This window comes from Eurosta solidaginis, chromosome 2, assembly GCF_040869045.1.
Source record: "Eurosta solidaginis isolate ZX-2024a chromosome 2, ASM4086904v1, whole genome shotgun sequence".
NCBI classification, from domain to species: Eukaryota; Metazoa; Arthropoda; class Insecta; order Diptera; family Tephritidae; genus Eurosta; species Eurosta solidaginis.
The window spans coordinates 206459501-206487113 of NC_090320.1; the positions used below are offsets into that span (position 1 = coordinate 206459501).

Below are 27613 nucleotides of genomic sequence, written 5' to 3' on the forward strand. Positions count from 1 at the left end.
TGCTCTGTTAACATCCTATCCAAAAAGTCGCCATATTCACAATATGCAGCGCCCTTTTTTAAACGAAGTGCGTACTCGGCAATCGGTTCGCCTTTTTCTTGCTTACTTTGTCTAAATTTGATACTTTCAGCATACTTGTTCCGTAAGCCATCAAAATGGCGAATTAACACGGTTTTTTTTTCATTGTATTTCAGCGAGTCAGGCGTCTTTGGGCTAACAAGTATTTTTAGTGCGGCGTTCAGCTCTGCCCCCATATGCACGAGTACGAATTTGTGTTGTTCCTCCTTCTTCTTTCCTCAGCTGTAAGGCCCAATCTACGTGTGTGAAAAAATCCTGCACTGAGGATTTGTCTTCTGCAATACTAAACGGTGGCGGTTTGGTTGCTGCCCGCTGATTTGCCTTTGCCCCAGCACTGTGGGACGCCCCCTCTACAGCCTCGCGAATTGACCCTGCCAATGCATCCATCACCCTCTTCAAATCTTCCGGTGTGAGGCTCATCTTTTTAAGCCCACTTTTGACACCGCTTTTGCATATGTATATGTACTCAGTTTATTCTATATGAGCGAATATGAACATTTCAATATAAAATGTGTTGAGTTAATACTAAAGAATAAAAAAGAACAAAAAAGAATAAGCAAAAACAGAGTTGCCAAAATGATAGTAAATTAATTCAGTGTGTGGCGTTACCACTTCGTTTCATACATAACAGTCGGGCTAGCACCTTAATGGAGCTGTATTACCGGAGCGTACCGGACCTGTTGTCAGGAGTGGGTGTTCCCCGCGTTGGGCTGACAGGTCGGTTTCTTCCCCGCAAAAATTAGATGGACCGCTCGTAGGTGTGCCCATGAAGTATCAGATATGCCGGGATGCTGCCGATCCAACCCACGTATACAGATTAGGAGCTTTCTCAAAGGGAATATTCCCATGGAGTGCAAAAGATTCTCATTTAAAGTATCATAATCAATTGATAAGACCTGTAGTGATCTACACTTTTGCAATAGTGAAGTTTCGATGGTAAATATAGGGTAATACTAGGGTCAAATTTTATTGAAGCCAATGTCAGTTGCTGCAATGTTTCTGGTTTGTTTAAAGCTTTGAAAGCATCTAAGCCATAATAGGTTAAAGCTTCGATTGCACCCAAATCTAAGATCAGGCATGGAAACTTTTTGCGATCTAAAAAACATCTTCCATGGCTCCACAAAACATTGTTCAATATCGATAAGATTCTCTTCGCTTATATCGCCTGGTGGGACTAAGCTGACACTGTTAGTGTAAAAATGGAGCCCCTGCAAATTATCACAACGTGCAATCCTATAGAGAATACGTTTTATTTTTTTTGATATAAAAAAACAGTAAGAAAATCAAAAATTAGTGTAACTTTACTTGCCAGATTACAAAACGTTTGACAAAAAATGTGCACTGTCGATCATTGTTTATATGCAATTTAAACTGGAAATTGTTGAAAAATCTCCTTTGGGAAAGCACCTCACGCCAATGACGACATGTCTGCTATGTATCTAATCGATCCCGTGGCTCGAGATATTCATAAATATTACCCAAGATGAGAGTGGGCAGCTGTTCCTTGCTTAAATGATGGTATTATTTTTTTTTGCTTGCGTGTTCTTATGTCAAAATGATGGCGGAAAACAAAACAAACAGAACTTAACGAAAGATAGAGCTTTTGATAGGGTTGCCGGACGTAGCATAAAGAATGGTATAGAGACAGATTGCAGCAACAAAAAAATTGCTGCACTGGAATCGCCAACGATTAGCGGATAAGGAATAGAGTGATTAACGTTAGGCGAGTAGGGCGAAGAAAGAAGATATAAAAGGGGGTGACACCGGGTAAAATGAAGACAGTTTGAAGTGTTTAAGTTCTGGCATACGACTGCCTCCGCGCCACGGTGTAAAAAAGTTGGTGTTTGTGGTAAATTTTCGTGTGCGTTTTTTTTTTAAATAATTAATTTAAAATATAAATTTTTTTGTGGTTCCGGCAAACAAGGAGGTTCCGGCAAGGAAGACGAGGATCGGAGTTCCAGGGCAGCGGATTAAAGGTGAGCCGAGTTAGATAGCTTAGAGAAGTAGGAGTATGTGCGTATATATGTGGATACATATATGAGTACATATAGGTGAATGTAGGGCTAATAGTAATTTTATAATAATTTCTTTTGCTTAAATGGGGGTAATTGGTAAATTTTTTTTTGTGCATAAATTGTGTTTATAGTTTTGGTGCGGTTCTAAGCGAAATTTTTGCGTAAAAGGTTAAAATAATTTTTATCCAAGATTAAAATTTTGATGCCTGTAGATTCAAGTCGTCCTGCTTATGATAGATTTTTTTTTATTTGAATTTTTTTATCTCCTGAAAATTTATTGTTCATCTAATTTAATAACTTAGTAATTTATTTATTTGCTAAATTAAAAGCTCTGGTGGATTAGTTAAGTGAAATTAACAGGGATCCTGTATATAGGACGTTGGGAATAAGTGGATAAAATTTTTGATATACGCACATATTGGTACGTACATATATACGCACGTAGGAAGAGATAATGTAATTTACGAAATCCTAAAATTTTGACATCCTGTGTGTCATAGGAAAGAGGATTAGTGGCGATTTAGGAAGAGTGATTGGAGTGCGAATTGTGGTGTTGCAAAGCGAACAGTGCGGCGACGTGTAAGTCCCAAAATAAATATCTTTTTTTTGAGTTAAGCGGTTTTGTAATAAAATCTGATTGTTTTATAGTGTGCCCGGAATTTTTGGCTTGGAGGGACTAGGCACAACTCGCCGTAAGTAGTTAGTTCTGACTTACCTTTTTTTATATATATATACGTATGTCCAGTTACATAATTTTTATGCACCCGATGAGCCCAAAAACAAATTAGAGGACCTAGGAAAGACGTCCCGTTAAATATATATGCGGTTACATATACTTTTTTTTGTTTAATGCACTAAGGCAGGAGAATACCGTTAATGGTGTGCCTCGTGATTTTTCACCAGAAAACCAAAGCGAATTTTTTCTTAGCAATCTTCTTGAGCGCCTATTTTGTTTTGCGGTGTGCCTTCGACACAGAGATCAAAATTTGAATTTCTCGACATACACCGTTTTGCTATAATAGCCAATGTCCAAGTCAAAAATTAACATTTTTATGCATATCCGGTTTCGCCGTGAGACTCCAATATAAGGCACAAAGGCCAACAAGAAGCAGCACAAAATCACCCAAGAAGTTGGATACGGATTTTACGTATATTTATAATACCCTTATGCATGTGTAATTTTTCTGTAGTTTTTAGTTTTTTTTTGCGTTTGTATGTTTTTTTTATTGCGTACACGCATGCACACACGCATGTATCAAAATTTTATTAAATTTTTTTCTAAATTTTCATGATATACATATTTTTGGTACAATCAAGATTTTTTTGTACATTTTGTACACACCCTATTGAGGGTATGGTAACGAACCAAAAGCTTTTTATGTTTGTTTTATAGTGTGCGGGGTGTTGGACTTGCTATCTTCGTGTTTGCAAGCGAGCAAAGCAGTCACATTAGAGTGACTAAATTTCTTGTTTTTTGTTAAGCTGAAATTAATTGTTAAGAAATTATTGTGATTATGTTAGGTGTATAATATCGTTGTCTTCTATATGGTAAGCGGTTCTGCCCGCAAGGAACATTAATATCGAACACTTTTTTTTTGAGACATTCTTAAAATTGTGCACGCATCTACGTACATAGGTAAGGGTAAAACCGACTAAGAGAGCTCGATTAGGTAGGATCCATTACCCTTAACCTAGTAAAAGTTTAAAGTTCGTTTGTTTTTTTTTTGTCCTCGTTTTTTTATTGTGTTGAATGATTGGCAGGACGTTTCATCATAGTGAAACATTTTTTTTGTTTAGCCTAAATAATAAGACTAGTTTTTTTATTATGATTCATTGTAATTCTTTTTATGATTTCAATATATTTTGAGTTTGTTGTTAAGAGTTGAAATGCGGAGTTAAGCACTTTTTGGGCGGGAGGTGAAGATGGCGTGATGAAGAGGTAAGTGGAGGGGACGGAGCATGGCTAGAGGGAGACCGCTGAAGTTAGGGTACGTGAAACGAGCGGTCCAAGGTAGGGCGGGCTTCCTGAGGGGAGATATGTGTGAGGCTGATAGGATGGATGATGAGAGGAATGAATATGCGTCCGTACGACTCCTTGGTGTTAGGGTTGAGGACCACTGCCCCTCTTATACTGAGCTAGTCCGGGTACCCCAAGGAGCCAAACAATACCTGTACGTGACACTGTATCCGACAAAGGACCATCACTTCGATAACACTCCCCAAAGCCTTCGGGGAGCAACCTTATCGCTACAAGAACAACAACAACCAAGGGAGATACGAGTAACCCTGGCCCAACTAAGTTCGGGATACTGTAACAGATTAAACTCTTACTTGATCACTCATCCTCAGTGTTATACAAACAAAATAAAAATAGTGAAAAGCTGTGTGAAAATATTATAAGTTGCAAAATAAGTTTTTTTATTTATAATAATAAATACTAGTAAGTGAAAATGAATCAAAAAGTTAAAAAAGGAAAGCGAGCAGATTATTAATGACATGTAGAAAACGCTTTCTCATCCTTATCGAAAACCAACGCTAAGTTCAATATTTAAGTACGGAATTAGATTATTATAATAGAAAAAGCTTTTGAAATATGTTCCGATAAAAGTCTAGTTGAGGGGTCGACTGCTAATACGAGTCAATATTGAGAGGGGTGTCAAAAGACATCCCATTAATCTCGAGAACAATAATCCGAAGGCGGAAAAGAAAAATTGTATCTCTGTCCGGAGATATTTGCAGTTGAAGTTGGCAATTTTCATGTGGTCGTTGTAATGTTGTTTACCCACCAAAAAAATTGTGAACATAAGTGTTTTGCGCGGATATAGTTTTGGTCTCCAAACCGGTGTTGGACCCACCCAGGTTAATTTCTTATAAGGGCGGCCAAAGGCCGCCAACGCAGAAAGGTGTTCTGTACAAAAATACTATGGATATCAGCACCGGTTTCGGAGGAACCCGCGGGTAATTTTTCGGTTTTTCGTTAATATCTTTTGATCGAGTTAAAATGTTTATTTTCCGCCTTCGGATTATTTGCCGTCTTTCAGTGAGTTTTACAGCTCCGACTCACGCTCAATTCTCACGGGAATGCTCTGGATCATTGAGAGACTTCAGAAGCAGATGTCGTGAAATTTGCGCACACGTGAAATGTGATAGGCAGATGTCGCCGCTGTTTTTCATTTAACCCATACGGCGAAAGGCTAAGCAGCGACATTTTTTTTTGAAAAAGTAGGTATATTAAAGGCCGCGTTGCCAACCTAAAAAGAAGTAATTAACAAACTATCTGGCTCACAAATTGAACCAGACTTCTATCTGGATTTATCTGGCTCAAATCGTTGTTGTTGCATTTACATGCAAAATTATTTATCTGGCTCAGGATTTTGCCACCGGATGATAGCTATTAATACTGATGTCAAGATGAGTCGTTTGAAACCTCTCTCCATATTTCTGGTAACGTATTAGCAGTCGACCCCTCAACTAGACTTTTACCATATGTTACTTCTTAATACATAAGGGGGACTCATGTAACCGTATAAATGCCTTACAAAGTGTGTAAACGTATAAATTTATCTAGTTTACGCACGAGCTGTCAAATTTTGTATGAAAAATCATTTACACAATTTAGCCGTGTTTTTTAACACGCGTATATCCGTTTACGCTTAAACTTTATATTGACTGCTAGTCGACAAACTATAAATACACCTCTGAAATTGCTGCGCATAAATTTTGTCCTACTAAATTTAAATACGCATTATACTCAGATGTAACTGAAATATGTGTCTTTGTTTCACCCTCTACACTAATTCTATGTATTCTATGTGTGTCCACAATTCATCGCAACTGATTCAGCTATATGTTATACCCTATGGCCATCAGAGCGTTGCGTCTCCGCTTTTCGGTACACCCTGTTGCTGTAGCTAGTTGTTTAACCACAGCCGCTAGATGGGTCTCCTAAGCATTATCTAAGCGAAGATAGGCGTTCTTTAACACGCGCAAACGAAACGTATACGCGCGTGTTAAAAAACACGGCTATTGTATAAATTTACGCGCACATTTCATTGTGTAAACGCGGTAAACTCAAAGGAATGCAACCTTGCAGACATTACAGCCGGCATTTTCATCAGAAATCTCGAACATCAGCAAGTAAAGGCGTTTTAGTTTTGATTTTTCACTTAATCTTGGTATTTTTTAATTTGTATAACAATCAAAAAATTTTTTTTGGCAATAATACAGCTGAAAAACCATCAAGTTTATCAAGAGTATTACTAGGTGCGTTCATATAACCGCGTGTGTAAATGGATATAATTTTACACCTTATAAGTTTATATGCTATCATGAGTCCCCCTATAAGCTTAGAACCAAATAAAAGTATTTGATAAAATGAAGCAGTGAAAATTTCGCTGATTTTAAATAATTTAACTTAATTGCGCATCACTTCAAAATTCTCATTAGAAAGCCATTAGAAATTGACGTTAGAATTCGATTAGAATTCTAACCCTTTTCTTGGTATCGAAAACGAAGTCCCCTTTTTGTCGGGAATGCTATAATTTGCGACAGTTTCGTAAATCGTCCTCTAACCCAGAAAACACAGTTTCTAACGCTAGAGAAATATTGTAGTTTTACATTAGAATTCTAATGTAAAATTCTAATTCTCTAATGCATTTCGAATCGAAAACTAGGTTAGAAATCGTTGTTGTTGCATTTTCATGCAAAGTTATTTATCTGGCTCAGGATTTTGCCACCGGATGATAGCTATAGAATTCGATTCGTCTTCTAATCGTTTTCTAACCAAAATGTTTGTTGGGTTCATTAAATACAAATGAGTTAAGCTATAGCTATAGACTATAGTCATTTTTCTTATTAAATCACAAATCGTATGACAGAACATACTATTTCAACCTTATTGAAAAAGTTAAATCAGCACTTTATTTTAAAAATAATAAAAGAAATTGAAAATTGTTTAAAGGTTAAATATAATTTTTTGTATACATACTATCCCCATTTTTATAAGATACATTTTTTCTCGCACCAAATTTTAATTATAATGGCGCATAGTCATAGTCAAAATAAAATAGGTTTTAAATTTAGTTTCAGCTTTTTTGACATATAGCTCATAGAAAATTATGTCAAAAAGCTGTAACTAAATTTAAAATCTATTTTATTTTGACTATGAATATGCGCCAATAACTTCCAAATTTTATTTAATCAATCCTTCTATGAACTTCCGAACCTCTTTATCAGATACATTTGCATAAATTTGCCGTAATCCGTAGGTGCCATTAACCTGACACATTCCCACCGCACAAAGTTGTCTACCCACGATGCCCGGTGCTCCAAACTCTAATATTTCACTGCCACTTTTAACACAATACATATTGTAACGAATTTACTTGCAAATCCTCTTATTTGCAATCCTCTGCTAAGTTCGAATCACTAAACTGTTGAATAAATAACTCCAATATTGAATAATGGAAAAATGGCCTTTATTAAAGTACTTCACAATGACACTTATACTTTGCTACTCGCTGGCTTAATAACCAAACTGATTGATAACTCAAATTGAACTCTACTATTGGCCGCTAGATCGCGTGCTTAATCAATAACTGATTGATTGCTCAACTCAAACTGAATTGCTTCTTACTCGCCTGCCCCGCTTTTATAGTTTACGCTGCATACTTCTAGGCTCTTCGATTTCCAGAAGTTACTAGTTAGTTCGGCTACAAAATCTCCAGCCACAACTACGTGCACAAATTATTGCTCTCTCTTGTGACAACTCAGATAAGATATATGCATGTATTTGTGAATTGCCGCTCCGATGTTCGTATACGTACATATGTGTAGACGCAATTATTTATTCGTTTATGTAGATACATAATGATTGAATTATTGATGTGCATTCACGTCGCTGGTTAGCATCGGCTTAGAGACGATAGCACCGCTCAGTGCTGCTAACATTCGTTACACTGCCCTCCACCTAAGTCTGATCGTCCCGATCAGACAAATCTCTCAATCTAAACGCTGCTAGCATCACCAAATGTACCACTCTTCTATTTCGTGATTTCCCAATTGCTTGTATGCGGTAGATGATATCACTTATCTTCTTCACAACCTTGTACGGGCCTTCCCAACTGCACCGAAATTTGGATGGAACACCTTTCCGCCGGTGAGGGTTGTATATCAGTACCAAATTTCCCTCCCGGAAACCTTGCGAATTATTTTCCTTGCCGTACCTGTGTTTCATCTTACTACTCATTATCCTCGATCGTTCCCTCGCACTCTGTTGCTCGGCCAATGAAGAACTACTTCGCAGAGCTTGCGCTGGACGGATTTGCTTTGCATAATCAGTATCGTTCCGACGCTTCACAACAGTAGTGTGCCTTGGCTTGAAACCACCCTTGCATTCTTTCTTCGTTTTAGTACGTCCGTTAGGGCTTTTCAATGCCAGTGTTTCTCTCACAGGTACCTTCGGTTTTGATTTGTTTGGCCCATTTGTTCCATCAACCTTTACCTTTGAATTTCGTGGCCTTCGTCGAGTCTTCTCCACCAGTACCCGATTACTGCTGAACCCTTTTTCCAAACTAAAGTTAAGTGGCACATCTTGGTTCTCATAACGCATCACCCTTCTCTGCATATCGATCTTGATGTCATGGTCAACCAAGAAATCCACTCCCAATATAACTTCATCAACAATCTCCGCCACAACAAATTTGTGTAGAACCATGACCTTCCCAATCAATACTTCACATATCACTTCTCCCTGAACTTGGTTATACTCGCCAGTGACCGTACGCAGCTTTGCTCCAGGTAACGGTTTTACTCTCCAGTTGACCAAGTCAGATCGGATCAAGGAATGAGATGCGCCCGTATCTATAGTCAGTATTCGTTCGTTGCCATCCACATTCCCTCTGACGGTAAGACTGCTCGATTTTCTACCAATTTGCGACACAGATATCACAGGACATTCAATAGCCGGGACAAGTTTTCGTTCTTTACATCCGACACGCTCTTGCTCATTTCCGCCAGCTTCGCGTTTACGGCCACCCACATTGTTGGAACTATTAGGACCAAGATCGCAATGACGTGCAATGTGACCTGGGTTGCCGCACTTGAAACATTTAATAACTCCGGCATTCTTCTGTTGAGATCCCTTCAGTGCTTCCAAAATTGTGTCTACCCAATCTGGTCTTTCTACCTCCACACGGCGTGCTTTGAAAACTGGCTTACACAGAAGCGACGCTGTTTCCTGAATCAGAGCTTGTGACATCGTTTCTGCGAATGTTGGCTTTGGGTTTGCGTATGTAGCACGCTTTGTTTCGACGTCCCGTATGCCATTTATAAAGCTCTGAATCTTTACCCTTTCAGTGTACTCCACGGATGCGTCCACATTCGCTAAATGTGCTAGCCTTTCAATATCCGACGCAAACTCTTGCAATGTTTCACCAGGCTTCTGGAAGCGGTTCAGCAACTCCATTTGGTATATCTGTTTCCTGTGTTCGCTTCCGTATCGCCGTTCTACAGCAGCCATCAATGCGTCATAACTGTTCCGTTCGTACTCTGGAATAGTCTGTAAGATTTCGGCAGCTGGTCCTTTCAATGCTACGAAGAGTGCGGCAACTTTATCTTCCACATTCCAGTTGTTCACTGCTGCGGTCTTCTCAAACTGTAGCTTAAAGACCTGGAAAGGAACAGAACCGTCAAAGGATGGTGTTTTTACCTTTGGATTACTCGCTGAAACTGCTGGACGATTAAGTTGCAATTCCTGTATACGACCTCTCAAAGCATCCACCTCTGCCTCAAATTTTTCTTCAAACTGCGTTATTTTCTCGTCTATACGCGCTTCGAGTTTTGATGATATACGCGCCTCTTGCTCTTTCAGTTGTGTTTCCATCTTTGATGTAATCTGTGTCGACATTTCTGAAATACGTGTCTCATGTGCTTCCAGCTGGGATGCCATATATGTCTTCTGCGCTGCCAGTTGAGATGACATTTGCGATGACATTTCTGAAATACGTGCCTCCTGTGCTTCCATCTTCGATGTTATACGTGTCTCTTGCGATTCGAGCTGTGTTGACATATCGGTTGATATTTGTGACGACATTTGCTTCAGCACTGCTAGTATCGCGTTAGTGTCTACATTCGGAGTCTCTATCTTCTCTTCCAATTTAGTCGCTGGCTCTTCCACATCGGGATAAAAGACATACTCGTCCACATCAATTCCTTCCAACTCCATTACCTCTCGTAGCCGTGCTTGAAGTTCGATCTTATTGCCGGTTGTATTCAATCCACGGCTCTCCAACTCCTTCTTCAATTGCTGGATCTTCAATTCACTGAACTTTGCCATGTCCTTGTAGTCCTCTGGAATTTATTCAACAATTCCTCCTCTGACACCAATTGTAACGAATTTACTTGCAAATCCTCTTATTTGCAATCCTCTGCTAAGTTCGAATCACTAAACTGTTGAATAAATAACTCCAATATTGAATAATGGAAAAATGGCCTTTATTAAAGTACTTCACAATGACACTTATACTTTGCTACTCGCTGGCTTAATAACCAAACTGATTGATAACTCAAATTGAACTCTACTATTGGCCGCTAGATCGCGTGCTTAATCAATAACTGATTGATTGCTCAACTCAAACTGAATTGCTTCTTACTCGCCTGCCCCGCTTTTATAGTTTACGCTGCATACTTCTAGGCTCTTCGATTTCCAGAAGTTACTAGTTAGTTCGGCTACAAAATCTCCAGCCACAACTACGTGCACAAATTATTGCTCTCTCTTGTGACAACTCAGATAAGATATATGCATGTATTTGTGAATTGCCGCTCCGATGTTCGTATACGTACATATGTGTAGACGCAATTATTTATTCGTTTATGTAGATACATAATGATTGAATTATTGATGTGCATTCACGTCGCTGGTTAGCATCGGCTTAGAGACGATAGCACCGCTCAGTGCTGCTAACATTCGTTACAATATTGTTACGAATATTAGCAAAACTAAGGGGTGCTGCTGTCTCTAAGCCGATGCTAAGCAGTGACGTGAATTCACATCCATAGATCAATCATTATGTATCTACATAAACGAAACAATAATTGCGTATACACATATGTACCATGTACGTATACGAGCAGCGGAGAGTCAATGCACAAACACATGCATATATCTGAGATACTCCTATAAGTATGCAATGAGAAAAACTATAAAATTGTGCAATTGTAGTTACAGCTGAGAAGTTTGAGAGCTACTGGACTAGTAGATTCTGGAAGCGCCTAGAAGATGCGAAGGTTGAAATCAAAGAGTATAAAAGGCGGCAATTGTAGAGGCGCTGGAATTCAGTTTGATTTGAGTTGTCAAGCAGTTTCGACTAAGACGCTATCTAGCGAGCAAGAGCAGTATTATTTTGAATAGTAGAGTTTCATTTGAGCTATCAATCAGTTTGGTTATTAGGCAAGCTATTCGTTGCACAGTTTGAGTGTTATTGTGAAGTCCTTTAATAAAGGCCATTTTGCATTATTACAAATTGGGTTATTTATTCAACAGTTTAGTGATTCGAACTTAGCAGAGGATTGCAAATAAGAGGATTTGCAAGTAAAATCGTTACAATTGGTGTCAGAAGAGGAATTGTTGAATAAATTCCAGAGGACAACAAGGACATATCAAAGTTCAGTGAATTGAAGATCCAGCAACTAAAGGAGTTGGAGAGCCGTGGATTGAATACAAGCGGCGTTAAACTCGAACTTCAGGCACGGCTACGAGAGGCAATGGAATCAGAAGGAATTGATGTGGACGAGTATGTCTTTTATCCTGATGGGGACGAGATAACAGCAAAAATTGAAGAGAAAAATGAAACATCGCAGACAGTTACGAGCACAGACTTGAACATGATATTGGCTGCAATATCTGCACAAACATCGACAGTAGCATCAATGTCGTCGCAAATTGCATCCCAACTGGAAGAGCAGAAGACATACATATATGGCATCCCAACTGGAAGAGCAAAAGACGTATATGTCATCACAGATAGAATCCCAAGAGACACGAATAACATCGAAGATTGAAGCACAAGAAACGCGTATATCCGAAATGTCGTCGCAAATGTCATCTCAGCTGGAATCGCAGGAGAAACGTATAACAGCGAAGATTGAAGCACAGTTGGATGAACAGAAAACACACATGGCGTCACAAATTGCAGAACAATTAAAGGAACAAGAGGCACGCATAACATTACAGCTCGAAGCATAAGAAGAGCGTATCTCAACAAAGCTGGAGGCACAGGAAACAAAATTCTCATCGCAGCTGGAGGCTGTTAGTGAACGACAAGATAAAGTGGAGGCCGAGATGGATGCTTTGAAAGATCGGATTCAGGAGTTACAATTGAACCGTCCAATCACTTCAACGTCTACTCTGAAGGTAAAATCCCCAACGTTTGATGGTTCTGTTCCATTCCAGGTATTTAAGCTCCAATTTGGGAAGACGTCGGCAGCGAACAACTGGAATGCTGAAGATAAAGTTGCAGCTCTGTTCGTGGCATTGAAAGGGCCAGCAGCCGAAATCCTACAAACGATTCCCGAAGGAGAGCGGAACAACTATGAAGCATTGATGGCCGCTGTCGAGAGACGTTATGGAAGCGAGCATAGGAAATAGATATTCCAAATTGAGTTGCAAAACCGTCACCAAAGAGCGAATGAGACTTTGCAGGAGTTTGCCTCGGATGTTGAAAGGTTGGCTCATCTCGCAAATGCGGACGCACACGTGGAATACACTGAAAGGGTAAACATCCAGAGCTTCATAAATGGCATACGAGATGTGGAAACGAAGCGGGCTACATATGCGAATCCAAAACTAACTTTGCTGAAACGGTATCCCATGTACTGACTCAAGAAACAGCATTGCTTCTGTGTAAGCCAGTTTACAAAGCACGCCGTGTGGAGGTAGAAAGTCCAGAGTAGGTAGACGCAATATTGGAGGCGCTGAAAGGATCGCAAAAGCGGAGTGAAAAAGTTATCAAATGTTTCAAATGCGGCAACCCAGGTCACATTGCACGTCATTGCGATCTTGGTCCTAATAGTTCCAACAATGTGGGTGGCCGTAAACGCAAAGCTGGCGGAAATGAGCAAGAGCGTGTCGGATGTAAAGAACCAAAACTTGCCCCGGCTATTGAATGTGCTGTGATATCTGTGTCGCAAATTGGAAGGAAATAAAGCAGTCTTACCGCCAGAGGGAATGTGGATGGTAAAGAACGTGTACTGACTGTAGATAAGGGCGCATCTCATTCCTTGATCCGATCTGACTTGGTCAACAGGAGAATAAAACCGTTACCTGGAGCAAAGTTGCGTACGGTCACTGGCGAGTATAACCAAGTTCAGGGAGAAGTGATATGTGAAGTTTTGATTGGGAAGGTCACGGTTATACACAAATTCGTTGTGGCGAAGATCGTTGAAGAAGTCATATTGGGAGTGGACTTCTTGGTTGACCATGACATTAGGATCGATATGCAGAGAAGGGTGATGCGTTATGAGAACCAGGACATACCACTTAACTTTAGTTTGGAAAAAGGGTTCAGCAGTAATCGGGTACTGGTGGAGAAGACTCGACAAAGGCCACGAAATTCAAAGGTAAAGGTTGATGGAACAAATGGGCCACACAAATCAAAACCGAAGGTACCTGTGAGAGAAACACTGGCATTGAAAAGCCCTAACGGACGTACTAAAACGAAGGAAAGGATTTCGCAGAAAGAATGCAAGGGTGGTTTCAAGCCAGGGCACACTACTGTTGTGAAGCGTCGGAACGATACTGATTATGCAAAGCAAATCCGTTCAGCGCAAACTCTACGAAGTAGTTCATTGGCCAAACAACAGAGTGTGAAGGAACGGCCCAGGGTAATGAGTAGTAAGATGAAACACTGGCATGCGTCAAGCGTAAAGTAAATTCTAAAACAGTTAAACCAACAGCTTCTGCTCTAACAAAATAACAACTTCAAGGTTGTTATCTTTGTTCTAGCGAAATGAAATTAGCGCGCATTTGTGAAAATATTTTTCTATTCTTTTTCAAAGGAAAATTTAATTGTACTTAATTGCTGGTTTCTATATTTGTGCAGCTGAATTGTGGTATTAAGTTCAGATAGGTTAAGTGATAAAAGATTTCTTAATGATTTCTTTTGGAACCTTAACTAGTTCAATCTCTATATCTTTTACATGCTTCTCATTGACGAATTTAACATGGCGGTGTCCCAGTTGGTTCGAGTTGCATTAATTTTTGTATAGTTCCGGACTAGATACATATTTTCACTTTAGAACTAGTTATTTTATTGGAATTATTTCGGTAGTTCCAAACTAGTGCAAAAATTACAGTTTAGTTGTTTTCTTGAGACTATTTCGTTGGTTCCGAATCGAAAAGGAATTCTAGATGCTGCTTCTAGTACGATATTAGAGCATTTATCGACACCTCCGAGCCAGTGGGAAAGTTTGGGAAATGAAATCATACTCATAGTCGAAGTTTCTTGAATCTGGCAGCAGTTAATTTGTATATAAATACTAGCAGACCCGGTAGACGTTGTTCTGCCCCAAATTTGGTCTATCTGCATACATTTTAATAAGCTTTTTCCGTTTAACTCTTCCCTCCCCCCTCTTCCTAATCATTTTATTCACTCCACCCTCCGTCTTTTCGCTGCATCTATCTCTATCTTCGTCTCATTCTATCTCTTTCTCTTTCTCCTTCTCTCTTTTCCCAAGTTCTTCTCATTCTTCTTCATCCCTTATCGCCAATCCCAAAGGTGTATGTATTTTGTTCCAGTCCCAGTCCCACTCCGAGTCTCAGTCCCAGTCCTAATCCCAGTCCCAGTCCCAGTCCGTCTCTGGGCTACTTCCTGGACAAAAGGATCGTATATACTAATATAGGCAAATTTATATACAAAATTTCAGACAAATCGAATAGGACGTATGTATTATTAATTCATGTCTTTATTTCGGCTTCTCATGCGTATTTATCACTTTTGCTAGGTTGATGCGACTAAATCGAATATCACAATGAAAATTACTTTAAAACGCTCATCAACAGCTTTTATTTGATATCTATATTCTATAAACACATTCTAGGGGTACCCGGGTCCACGTTTTGACCTATATCTCGAAACCCTGTGCGTCGATCGCAACCAAACCTATGTACAAACAACCACGTGAGGTGTACGCAACTTATGTGAAAGCTTGAACAAAATCGACCCGCGCATCTCTTCAAACACCGGCTACAAACTAACACACATTTTAGGCTTTCTTTTTATATATAAGATGTCTCAAATATGAAAAAAAGGACCCAAGTTATAACTCGGTAAAATCTTATTAGCACCAAACTTGTACTTATTTGGCAATTTAGGTCTAGTTTCGAACCAGAAATGAGTATCACAAGTTACTGACTGAAAGGATTTCAGGGAACCGCCTACTATTTTTATACTCAGCTTAGCAGAGCTCACAGAGTATATTAGTTTTGTAACGGCATAAACTAATCGAGATAGATATAGACTTCTATATACCAAAATGATCTGGGCGAAAAAAGAAATTCATTTAGCCATGTCCGTCCGTCCGTCCGTCAGTAAACACGATACCATATTAAGTAGAAGAAAATGAAAAAGTTCTGCAGGACGAAATCCAAAGCCCTTGGAATCATGACAGGAATACTGTTCGTGGTATTACATATATAAATAAATTAGCGGTACCCGATAGATGATGTTCTGGGTCACCCTGGTCCGATATCTCGAAAATGTCTTCACACATACAACTAAGGTTCATTCCCTTTTAAAACCCTCATCCTTACCCATATCGTACAAACACATTCTAGAGTCACCCCTGGTCCACCTTTATGGCGATTTCTCGAATTGGCGTCCATGTATAGAACTATGGCCCACTCCCTTTTAAAATACTCTTTAATACCTTCCATTTGATACCCATGTCATACAAACACATTTCAGGGTTACCCTAGGTTCATTTTCCTACATGGCGATTTTCCCTTATTTTGTCTCCAAAGCTCTCAGCTGAGTATATAATGTTCGGTTACACCCTAACTTAGCCATCCTTACTTGTTTTTTTTTTTAATTTCTAAGTGTAGACATCGCCAGTTTCAAATTGAAACCCAAACCACTTATTGATAAAAGAGCGGCCGCCTTGGTGTGGTGCGAGCGTAATGTGCCTACCGCACCGAAGGTCTCGAGTTCAAGTGTCGGCCAAAGCAGAATCAATAATTCAAAACAATTCTTCAATTGGAGAAAAGTTTGTCTAAGTGCAGTCGCCCCTCGGCAGTGATTTGGCATACACTTCAATCGTTTTTTTTTCTACTATTGTTACGAAAATATTTTTTTGGAAACTGAACTTTCAAATATATGTCATTGTGAAAATTAATTTAGTGAGTTTTCTTGATTTCGTTCGTGGATAAAAAATCAATTTTTCTTATATAAATTTTATTCACGATTCATTCGATTGGCAATCTAGGGATACATTTTTTTAAACCCGTAACAATTGGTGTCAGAAGTGGGATTGCTAAACGAATAAGAATTGCAAGATGGTAAAATTTGAAGAGTTGCGAATTCAACAGCTTAAAGCAGAACTAGAAATTCGTGGTTTATCAACAAACGGAAATAAAATCGAGCTACAGACACGGCCAAGGGAAGCTGTAAATCCGATGGTTTGGTTGTGGAAGCTTTTAATTTTCACATTTCAGATTTATCCACCAAACTTGAGAAGATAGAAGGAACGTCGCCTTCAGTAAGTACAAACTTCGACGATTTGCTCATGGCTATTCAAGGCCAGTTGGCTGAGAACTCTAAAGAAATGGTTGAAAGCCTGGAAACTCGACTGGCTGAAAGATTACACTGGACCACGAATTTCAACTTTTTCTCTTTACCAGAAACGCCGTTATGAAATTCGTATGTAAAACCACCCTCTAATTTCGAAAATCGAGTTCATTTTTGATTCTATGGTACCGTTTTTGAGATATTTGCAATTTACCGTTATTCGAAAAAACCAAAAAGATGGCTACATTTAATTACGTATATCTTACGAACGGGTCAAGCAATTGCAAACAAGTTTACATAATCGGAAAGACGATAAAATTTGCTATAAATGCATCATACATTGTTTTTTGCTCAACCAGATAGTTTTCGAGATATTAGCTTATCATTTCATATCTTTGTTTTTTTTATGAAAAAATATGAAAAAAATTACTTTTTGCGAGGGCAGCATTCCAAAACCACAACTTTTTTTCCAAATATTTTTTATTTATGTAAAGCTCTGTTTAATTAGAAAAAAGATAAGCTATCATCGAAGAAAATCGATGCAAAACTACGTAAGTTATAAGCGATCAAATAAAAATACCCAGGTTGCGCAATTTCAACGTATACCTCAAAACGTATGTATGGTATAAAGAAGAGTGAAATATCTAGCTATGCTCTGTTTATATTTAGTTAAAAGTTCAATTTATGAATGAAATTACCCATATTTTTAAACTTTTTTTTTTAATTTATTTATGTTTGTACTATATTCTAACAATCTTTATCTTAATTTTATTTTACTATGTAGTCGAAATAATTATGTGTTCGACTTTGACGCTTATTCAGTTTAGGATCGGTTTCTCTTATGAGAAACCAGCAGTAATCACCCATCATTGCGACGTCCCAGAATCCTTGATATCAATTTTCAATTTCATTTGCTGATGAAACATTTCGCCATGTTCGTCACTTTCGTCGCCAAGATTTGCCGGAAAAAAGCTCAAATGTGAGTGCAGAAAGTGAATTTTTAACGACATATTTACGCCTGGAAAGAAAATATTAGTTAGGTAAACAAGTTATAGAATTTTGGGAAATTAATTTTAATAGGCCTTTAATATCACTGGACCACGAATTTCAACTTTTTCTCTTTACCAGAAACGCCGTTATGAAATTCGTATGTAAAATCACCCCTTGATTCCGAAAATTGAGTTCATTTTTGATTCTATGGTACCGTTTTTGAGATATTTGCAATTTACCGTTATTCGAAAAAACCAAAAAGATGGCTCCCTTTAATTACGTATATCTCACGAACGGGTGAAGCAATTGCAAAAAAGTTTACAAAATCGGAAAGACGATAAAATTTTCTATGAATACATCATACATTGTTTTTTGCTCAACCAGACAGTTTTTTTTTAATATATCATTCATCTGCGCCCATGCGCCGACAGAGGAGAAAGACGATGAGGTGAAAGACACTTTTTATGAACAATTAGAACGCACATACGAGCACTGCCCCCGTCATGATATAAAAGTCGTGCTTGGCGACTTTAACGCCAGGGTGGGCAAAGAAGGTGTTTTTGGCCCTACAGTCGGAAAGTTCAGCCTACACAATGAAACTTCTCCTAACGGACTGAGGCTGATTGACTTTGCCGGTGCTCGAAACATGGTCATATCAAGCACGAGGTTCATGCATAAAAAGATACATCAAGCTAAATGGCTGTCTCCTGATCGAAATACTCGCAATCAGATCGATCACGTTGTGATAGACGGACGGCATGCCTCCAGTGTTTTAGATGTGCGCACGATCCGAGGACCTAACATCGATTCGGACCATTATCTCGTTGCAGCCAAAATACGCACCCGCCTCAACGCGGCTAAAAACAAGGAACAAAAAACACAAGGAAAGCTAGACGTCGAAAAGCTTCAATCACAACAGACTGCCAATGTTTTCGCAACTCGACTCTCACACCTGCTCTCTGAGGGCATAACTCATCCTGAAGGAATACAGGAGCAGTGGGAGCATATCTCCAAAGCACTTCGTACCGCCGCCGAGGAAAAAATTGGTTACCGGCGGCCACGAAAAAACAACTGGTATGATGAAGAATGCCGCGTTGCAACCGAAAGAAAAGACGCTGCCTACAGGGCTACGTTAAAAGCGAGCGCGACAAGAGGAGTGTGTGAACGCTATCGTGAGTTGAAAAGGGAAGCGAGACGCCTTTTCAGGAAGAAAAAAGCAGAAGCAGAAAGGCGTGAGTGCGAGGAGCTTGAGCTGCTAGCCACCAGGAATAACGCCCGAAAATTCTACAAAAAAATACGGCGACAGACGGAAGGTTTTAAGACCGGGGCAAACTCCTGTAGGAATGAAAACGGCGACCTTGTAACTGATGTCCAGAGAGTGCTTAGATTATGGAGGGAACACTTCTCTGCTCTCCTAAATGGAGGCAGCAATTCACCGCGCAGAGATGAAGAACCCGATCCCGCAATCGATGATGATGGGATATATGTCCCCCCGCCCGATTATGACAAAGTTAGAATAGCAATAACCAGATTGAAAAACAACAAGGCCGTGGGCGCTGATGGATTGCCTGCGGAGCTATTCAAGTTCGGCGGCGAGGAGTTGGTAAGGCGCATGCAGCAGCTTCTTAGCAAAATATGGGCGGACGAAAGCATGCCCGACGGTTGGAATCTAAGTGTTCTTTGCCCAGTCCACAAGAAGGGAGATACTGCAAAATGCACCAACTAGCGTGGAATCAGCCTTCTTAATATCGCATATAAGGTCCTTTCAAGTGTATTGTGCGAAAGATTGAAGCCCACCGTGAACCGGCTGATTGGACCTTATCAGTGCGGCTTCAGACCTGGTAAATCTACCATCGACCAGATTTTCACAATGCGCCAAATCTTGGAAAAAACCCGTGAAAAGAGAATCGACACACATCACCTCTTCGTCGACTTTAAAGCCGCCTTCGACAGCACGAAAGGAGCTGCCTATATGCCGCTATGTCTGAATTTGGTTTCCCCGCAAAACTTATACGGCTGTGCAAAATGACGTTGAGCAACACCATCAGCTCAGTCAGAATTGGGAAGGACCTCTCCGAGCCGTTCGAAACTAAACGAAGTTTCAGACAGGGTGACCCCCTATCGTGCGATTTCTTTAATTTGATGCTGGAGAAAATTATACTAGCTGCAGAACTTAACCGCACTGGAACAATATACTATAAAAGCGTGCAATTACTGGCATATGCTGATGACATTGATATCATCGGCCTAAACACCCGCGCTGTTAGTTCTGCTTACTCCAAGCTGGAAAAAGAAGCGGTAAAGATGGGTTTGATGTTGAATGAGGACAAAACGAAGTACCTGCTGTCATCGAGCAAAGAGTCAGCGCATATGCGCCTTGGCAACCACGCTACTGTTGGCAGCCATAATTTCGAAATAGTAAAAGACTTCGTTTATTTGGGAACCAGCATCAACACTAGCAACAACATCAGCACTGAAATCCAGCGAAGAATCAATCTTGCCAATAAATGCTACTTTGGACTAGGTAGGCAATTGAAAAGTAAAGTCCTCTCTCGGCGAACGAAAATCATACTCTACAAGTCACTTATCGTACCCGTCCTGCTATATGGGGCAGAAGCATGGACCATGACAACAGCAGATGAAGCGGCTTTGGGAGTGTTCGAGAGAAAAGTTCTTCGAAAGATTTATGGACCTCTACGCGTTGACGATGGCGAGTACCGAAGAAGATTTAATGATGAGCTGTACGAGCTATACGCAGACATCAACATAGTCCAGCGAATTAAAACGCAGCGGCTGCGCTGGGTAGGCCATGTTATGCGAAATGAAAGATGATGCTCCGGCCAAGAAAGTGTTTCTATCGGAACCCGCCTATGGAAGCAGAGGTACAGGGCGGCCCCCACTCCGTTGGAAGGACCAGGTGGAAAACGATTTAAAGTCCCTTGGTGTGATCAATTGTCGTCGGTTGGCGGAGCGAAGGAGCGACTGGCGCGCCTTGTTGGACGGCCATAACCGTTTAGACGGTTAAGCGCCAATTAAGTAAGTAAGTAAGTAAGCTTATCATTTCAGATTTTTGTTTTTTTTATGAAAAAATATGAAAAAAATTACTTTTTGCGAGGGCAACATTCCAAAACCACAACTTTATATCCAGATATTTTTTCTTTACGTAAAGCTCTGTTTAATTAGAAAAAAGATAAGCTATCATCGAATAAAATCGATGCAAAACTACGTAAGTTATAAGCGATCAAATAAAAATACCCAAATATCGTCTTTCCGGTTCTGTAAACGTTTTTGCAATTGCTTTACCCGTTCGTGAGATATACGTAATTAAAGGGAGCCACCTTTTTGGGTTTTTCGAATAACGGTAAATTGCAAATATCTTAAAAACAGTACCATAGAATCAAAAATGAACTCGATTTTCGAAATCAGGGGGTGGTTTTACATACGAATTTCATAACGGCGTCTCTGGTAAATTTTGGCCGTCGACCAGTGTATTTACCCATTTTCGCATAATTATTGATTACGTCATTCACTATCTGCTCGTAGTTAGGGCTTTTGTGTCTACCGAGAAAAGAAGCAACGACCTTTTCAAAGGATTCCCACGCTGCTGCCTCAACTGATAAGAGTAGTCCTTTGAATTGATTATTGTTGATCAACTTTTTTATTTGTGGTCCGAAAAAATACCTTCCTTTATCTTGGCTTGAGAAATATCTGGAAAAATTGTTTTCAAATAGTCGAATGCTTCGCCTTCTTTGTCCAAAGCCTTAACAAAGTTTTTAATGAGACCGAGCTTGATGTGTAAGGGTGGAAGTATGACTTTCTCTTTCTTGACAAGAGGGGTGTATTTGATGTTATCCACACCAACGGTAAACTCGACTCTTTCCGGCCAATCCTTTCTGACGTAGTGCTCCTTACGAACTCGGCTATCCCACTTGCAGAGTAAGCAGCAGTGCTTGGTGTAGCCACTTTGTAGACCGCATAGCATTGCAACGACTTTGAGATCAGAACATATTTTCCAATCATGCTCTTCATATTTGATAAATTTGAGTAGTTTGTGCTTTTCCTCGTTGGATTCCTTTGTATTTACTGCATGTGCGATCGGGATAGAAGGCTTTTTGTTACCAATATGCAATAATACAGCCTTCAAACTCAGTTTATTGCTGTCTATGAACAATCGCCACTCTTTTGAATCATATATTTGACCAAACTCTTTGAATAAACCAGGAATGTTGTTGCAGTAGCATATACTGTCTTTCTTGGTATAGTGTTTGGAAAATGGTTCGTGGCGAGTTCTACAAAATATCACCTTAACATCGGATGACACAAATTTAAATTGTTGCATACGAGAAGTGTGGATCTCGGCCTTTTCCTTGGATAGTTCCAAATCTCTTATCCAATCATTAAGTTGTGCTTATGACAGAACGTTGCTCTCGTTTCCCATGCGAAATTCAGTACAACTTGATTCCCCGCACTCAGATATTACTCTTGACAATGGAACTGGATCCGCAACTGCCGTTGAATGTAGTACTGGTAATGTCACTGTAGGTACGCTGGCATAGGTTACTCTTCTTGATCTTCCAACGCCAAGTACTTTTGTTTGACAAATATAACACTCTATTGAATGGCAAGTAGGTTCTCTCCATATCATTGGTGTACCAAATTTTATTTGTTGTCCTGATTCCGACTGAATCAATTCTACTCGACACGATGTACACAAAGTGTTCGGTGTCCATGGTTTTTCAGGCTCAATGCCAAAATACTTGGAGTATAAAGTTTTGATATGATCTGAGAACACTCGTCGTCGTTATCCGGATAATATCCCATTTGCACTTTATACCTTTTATATATGTATGTATACATACATTGAAGTTGCGCAACCTGGGTATTTTTATTTGATCGCTTATAACTTACGTAGTTTTACATCGATTTTCTTCAGTGATAGCTTATCTTTTTTCTAATTAAAATATAACATAATTTAAAGTTCCTCCTTATGGTGGGACTATTCCTTATAAGACTTTTGAGAGGCAGCTTGAGTCGGCAGCAACGGCCTTCCAACAAGGCGCGCCAGTCGCTTCTTCTCTCTGCCAACCGGCGCCAATTGGTCACCAAGGGAGTTTAAATCGTTTTCCACCTGGTCCTTCTAGAGGAGTGGGGGCCGCCCTCTACCTCTGCTTCCATAGGCGGATTCCGATAGAAACACTTTCTTGGCCGAAGTGTCATCTTTCATTCGCACAACATGGCCTAGCCAGCGTAGTCGCTGCGTTTTAATTCGCTGGAATATGATCATCGTTACGTTAAATCTTCTTCGGTACTCGCCGTCGCCAACGCGTAGAGGTCCATAAATCTCTCGAAGAACTTTTCTCTCGAACACTCCCAGAGCCGCTTCATCTGATGTTGTCATGGTCCATGCTTCTGCACCATATTGTAGAGTATGATTTTCATTTGCCGAGAGAGGACTTTACTTTTCAATTGCCTACCCAATCCAAAGTAGCATTTATTGGCAAGAGTGATTCTTCGCTGGATTTCAGAGCTGATGTTGTTGTTAGTGTTGATGCTGGTTCCCAAATAAACGAAGTATTTTACTATTTCGAAATTATGGCTGCCAACAGTAGCGTGGTTGGCAAAGCGCATATACGCTGACTCTTTGCTCGATGACAGCAGGTACTTGGTTTTGTCCTCATTCACCATCAAACCCGTCTTAAGCGCTTCTTTTTCCAGTTTGGAGTAAGCAGAACTAGTGGCGCGGGTGTTTAGGCCAATGATATCAATGCCATCAGCATGTGCTAGTAATTGCACGCTTTTATAGAATATTATTAAATAAATCGCACGATAGGGGGTCGCCCTGTCCGAAACCTCGTTTAGTTTCGAACGGCTCGGAGAGGTCCTTCCCAATTCTGATTGAGTTGATGGTGTTGCTCAACGTCATTTTGCACAGCCGTATGAGTTTTGCGGGGAAACTAAATTCAGACATAGCGGCATATAGGCAGCTCGTTTTCCTGCTGTCGAAGGCGGCTTTAAAATCGACGAAGAAGTGATGTGTGTCGATTCTTTTTTCGCGGGTTTTTTCCAAGATTTGGCGCATTGTGAAAATCTGGTCGATGGTAGATTTACCAGGTCTGAAGCCGCACTGATAAGGTCCAATCAGCCGATTCACGGTGGGCTTCAATCTTTCGAACAAAACACTTGACAGGACTTTATATGCGATATTAAGAAGGCTGATTCCGCGATAGTTGGCACAGTTTGCAGTATCTCCTTTCTTGTGGACTAGGCAAAGAACACTTAGATTCCAATCATCGGGCATGCACTCGTCCGACCATATTTTGCGAAGAAGCTGATGCATGCGCATTACCAACTCCTCGCCGCCGTATTTGAATAGCTTCGCAGGCAATCCGTAAGCGTCCGCGGCCTTGTTGTTTTTCAAACTGGTTATTGCCATTCTGACTTCGTTATAATCGGGTGGGGGACATTTATTCCATCATCATCGATTTCGGGATCGGGTTCGTCATCCCTGTGCGAGAGAAGTGTTCCCTGCATAATCTAAATACTCTCTGGACATCAGTTACAAGGTTGCTGCTGTTGTTGTTGTAGAAGTGCTTCGCCCCATCCAATAGGTGCGACCGATCACAAATTGTCATCAATATCCTCTAACGGGAGTCCAAAGAAACTTGCTGTTTCAACAGGGGTGGACCATAATGAGAGGGCTGTTAGAGGCGTTGGTTACACAATACAGTGGAAGAGATGGTTGGTGTCATGTGGGGACACGTTACAAGCAGGACATATGTTTTGTATGTCGGGGTTGATTCTGGATAGGTAAGTTTAACCTGTTACACTATCCAGATCGAAGTTGAGCTAGAGTGACTCGCGTTTCACTGGGAAGTATGCGTTTCTCTTCTGCAAGTTTAGGGTATTGTCCTTTGAGTAACGGATTCACCTCGAAATTCCTGGCATAGAGGTCCGACGCCTGTTTGTGGAGTTCACTGAGGACATGCGTGTAATTTTTGGCTTCATATGGCTGTGTTCTCAGGTGCCGTATTTCCTCATGCTTACGGAGATGATTCCTTAAGCCCCTGGGCGGTGTTGGCTCGTCAATCAGATGTCTGTTGGGATGCCCAGGTTTCTGATTATTCAACAGAAATACGCTTCCCAAGGCAGTCGGTTCTATGTACCGGAGCGACTCGGGATTTTTCCCGACCAAGGACAGTCATTTCAGTGTAACCCCATTTAATTTGTCAGTTACAAGGTCACTTTTTTCTTCTTACAAGAGTTTTCCCCGGTCTTAAAACCTTCCGTCTGTCGCCGAATTTTTTGGTAAACTTTTCAGACGTTATTCCTGGAGGCTAGCAGCTCAAGCTCCTCGCACTCCTTTCTGCCTTTGCTTTTTTCTTCCTGAAAAGGCGTCTCGCTTCCCTTTTCAACTCGCGATTGCGTTAACACACTGCTCTTGTTGCGCTCGCTTTTAACGCAGCCCTGTAAGCAGCGTCTTTTCTTTCGGTTGCAACGCGGCATTCTTCATCGTACCGGTTGTTTTCCTTGGTCGCCAGTAACCAATTTTTTCCTCGCCGGCAGTACGAAGTGCTTTGGAGATATGCTCCCACTGCTCCTGCATTCCGTCGGGTTGTGCTTATTTTGGCTGCGACGAGATAATGGTCCGAGTCGATATTAGGTCCTCTGATCGTGCGCACATCTAAAACACTGGAGGCATGCCGTCCGTCTATCGCAACGTGGTCGATCTGATTGCGAGTATTTCGAAAGGGGGACAGCCATGTAGCTTGATGTATCTTTTTATGCATCAACCACGTGCTGGATATGACCATGTTTCTAGCACCGGCAAAGTCAATCAGCCTCAGTCCATTAGGAGAAGTTTCATTGTGTAGGCTGAACTTTCCGACTGTGGGGCCAAAAACACCTTATTTGCCCACCCTGGCGTTGAAGTCGCGAAGCACGACTTTTATATCATAGCCGGGCAGCGTATGTGCGTTCTAATTGTTCATAAAAAGCGTCTTACACCTCATCGCCTTTGTTGTTGTTGTAGCGATAAGGACACTCCTCGAAGGCCTTGGGGAGTATTGTTGTAGCGATAAGGTTACTCCCCGAAGGCTTTGGGGAGTGTTATCGATGTGATGGTCCTTTGCCGGATACATATGCGGTACGCTCCGGTAACACAGCACCATTAAGGTACTAGCCCGACCATATCGGGAACGATTTATATGGCCACATTAAACCTTTAGGCCATCCTTTCTCCCCACCCCCAAGTTCCATGAGGAGCTTGGGGTCGCCAGAGCCTCGTCTGTTAGTGAAACGGGATTCGCCGCTCGAAGGTGAGGTTGCCAATTGGGTTGGAGAAGCTATATATTGCGCTACACATCCCCTTGAATACCCCTTGGGGAGTGTTATCGATGTTGATGATCCTTCGCCTCCCCAGCGGGTTAGGGGGTTAGAATATACCCGCGGTAGGTATGCCTGTCGTAAAAGGGCGACTAAAATCCCAGATTCAAGGTGCTGTGTAGCGCAAGCCAGCGCAATATATAGCTTCTCCAAACCCAATTGTTAACCTCACCAATCCGCGGAGAATCCTGTTTCACTAACAGACGAGGCTCTGGCGACCCCAAGCTCCTCATGGAACTTGGTGGTGGGGAGGGAGGGATGGCCTGAAGCTTTAATGTGGCCATATAAATCGTTCCCGAGATGGTCGGGTTAGCACCTTAATGGTGCTGTGTTACCGGAGCGTACCGGATCTGTATCCGACAAAGAACCATGACATCGATAACACTCCCCAAAGCCTTTGGGGAGCAACCTTATCGCTACAATAACAACAACATGGTCCTTCGCCGGATGCAGATCCGGTATGTTGCGTTTCCAAGCCCTACCATCTCGGGAACGATTTGTTATGACAACATGCGACCTTCCAGGCCATCCCGATCTCGCACCCCCTAGATCTATGAGGAAGTCGGGGTCGCCAGAGCCTCGGTTGTTAATGAAACAGGATTCGCCACGGATAGGTGAGGTTGACAATTGGGTTTGGAGAAGCTATATATTGCGCTGGCAACCTGAAAGACTTGCGCTACACAACCCCTTGAATCTATTTGGTATTTTAGTCGCCTCTTACGACAGGCATACCTACCGGATCTGCATCCGGCAAAGGACCATCAACTCGATAACACTCCCAAAGGCCTTGTTGTTGTTGTTGTAGCGATAAGGTTGCTGCCCGAAGGCTTTGGGGAGTGTTATCGATGTGATGGTCCTTTGCCGGATACAGATCCGGTACGCTCCTGTACCACAGCACCATTAAGTTGCTAGCGCTCGGGACCGATTTATGTGGCCACATTAAACCTTCAGGCAATTCCCTCGCTCTCCACTCCCAAAGGCCTTCGGGAGTGTCCTTATCGCTACAACAGCAACAACAATAACAACGGAGTAGCGGAACCCCAGCGGGTTAGGGGGTTTAGAATATACCCGTAGTAGGTATGCCTGTCGTAAGAGGCATTCAAGGGGCTGTGTAGCGCAACCCTTTCAAGTGGTTGTCAGCGCAATATATGTATAGCTTCTCCAACGAGATTGTCAACCTCACCTACCCGTGGCGAATCCTGTTTCTTTAACAACCGAGGCTCTGGCGACCCCAAGTTCGTCATGGATCTAGGGGGTGGGAGGGTAGTATGGTCTAGGTTTCATGTGGTCATACCAAATGGTTCCCGAGATGGTCGGGCTAGTATCTTAATGTTGCTTGTTACCGGAACGCACCGGATCTGCATCCGG

The 27613-nt window shown here is 41.1% G+C and overlaps 1 long non-coding RNA gene across 1 annotated transcript; it reads left to right on the top strand.

The window, feature by feature from the left end:
• The first annotated feature begins 1400 nt into the window (after positions 1-1400).
• Positions 1401-3886, top strand: LOC137240561 (uncharacterized). Its single transcript, XR_010949759.1, has 3 exons — positions 1401-2054; positions 2594-2672; positions 2742-3886. It is a non-coding gene; the product is annotated as an uncharacterized lncRNA (long non-coding RNA).
• The last annotated feature ends 23727 nt before the right edge of the window (positions 3887-27613 follow it).